Source organism: Rutidosis leptorrhynchoides, chromosome 10 (assembly GCF_046630445.1).
Source record: "Rutidosis leptorrhynchoides isolate AG116_Rl617_1_P2 chromosome 10, CSIRO_AGI_Rlap_v1, whole genome shotgun sequence".
In the NCBI taxonomy this organism is placed as follows: domain Eukaryota; kingdom Viridiplantae; phylum Streptophyta; class Magnoliopsida; order Asterales; family Asteraceae; genus Rutidosis; species Rutidosis leptorrhynchoides.
Window position 1 is genome coordinate 342,717,461 of NC_092342.1, and position 1,423 is coordinate 342,718,883.

Consider the following 1,423-nt stretch of genomic DNA (forward strand, 5'->3'; position numbering starts at 1 on the left):
CAGAATTTGTTGAAACCATATTAACATTTTCATTCCGAGGATTTACTTCAGTATTACTCGGTAGCTTTCCTTGTTTCCTTTCACTCATCAATCTAACAAGAGTACCTACTTGTTTTTCTAGATTCAAAATAGAAGCTTGTTGAGTTCTAAATGACTGATCAAACCTCTCATTCATTTGAGTTTGAGTTTCAATAAATTGTGTTTGAGATTCAACTAGCTTAAATACCACTTCTTCCAGATTTGACTTTTTCTCTTCGGTTTGTTGTGGTGGTTTATACAAGCCAGGTCTTTGTTGATTGAAAGTGTTGTTTTGAGTTGGTTGGTTATTCGTACCTTGTTGGTTGTACGAGTTATTGTTGGTTCCATTTGGATTGTAAAGAATGTTTTGATTTCGATTGAAGTTTAGCCTTGGCGGTTGATAATTATTCTGATAACTATTTTCCAGCCTTTGGTTCATGTAGACAACATTCTCACGTTGTTCCATCGTTTGTTCAATGTGACAGTCTTTCATTAAGTGTGGTCCACCGCATTGCTCACAACTGATTCGTATTGCGTGAATATCTTTATTCATCTTTTCCATTCGTCTCTCGAAAGCATCTATTTTTGCGGAAACGGAATCAAAGTTATGGCTAGAATCGGCTCTAGCCGCTTTAGATGAACGATATATATCTTTCTCTTGGTGCCACTCATGAGAGTGGGAGGCTGTGTTATCAATAATTTTGTAAGCTTCAGTTGCGGTTTTCTTCATAATGGAACCACCAGCTGTTATGTCGATGTCTTTTCTTGTAGCAACATTGACACCTTGGTAAAATATTTGTACTATTTGATAAGTGTCTAAACCATGTTGAGGACATCCTCTCAACATCCTTCCGAATCTTGTCCATGCCTCATATAATGTTTCATTTGGCTTTTGCGCGAACGTAACAATTTCTCCTTGAAGTCTCACGGCTTTAGATGCCGGAAAGAATCTTTGAAGAAAATTTTCAACTAAGACATCCCATGTGTCAATCGCCCCTTCAGGTAACGATTCTAACCAATCTTTGACTTCTCCCTTTAAAGTCCAGGGAAATAACATGAGATAGATCTGCTCATCTTCCACTTCTCGGATTTTGAATAGTGTACAAATTCTTTTAAACGTACGAAGATGTTCGTTGGGATCTTCTTTTGGCGTACCACTATATTGGCACTGATTATTTACCATATGTAGAATTTGTCCTTTGATTTCATAATCTGGAGCATTAACTTCTGGCTTAATAATGGCGTGACCTTGGCCCGTGCGTTTAGCTCTCATTCGATCTTCCATACTTAGAGGTTCCGTTACTTCCATAATTGAATTCGTTGAATACGAATCACTAGAGGACTCTGATTTAACGGTTTGTGGTTCAGGATCTCGGAATTGTCCTTGAATATCCTCCAGTTTCTT

The 1,423-nt window shown here is 37.7% G+C and overlaps 1 non-coding gene across 1 annotated transcript; it reads left to right on the plus strand.

The window, feature by feature from the left end:
* The first annotated feature begins 836 nt into the window (after positions 1-836).
* Positions 837-943, plus strand: LOC139873976 (small nucleolar RNA R71). The gene has a single exon (XR_011767684.1). It is a non-coding gene; the product is annotated as a small nucleolar RNA R71 (small nucleolar RNA).
* Positions 944-1,423: the final 480 nt, after the last annotated feature.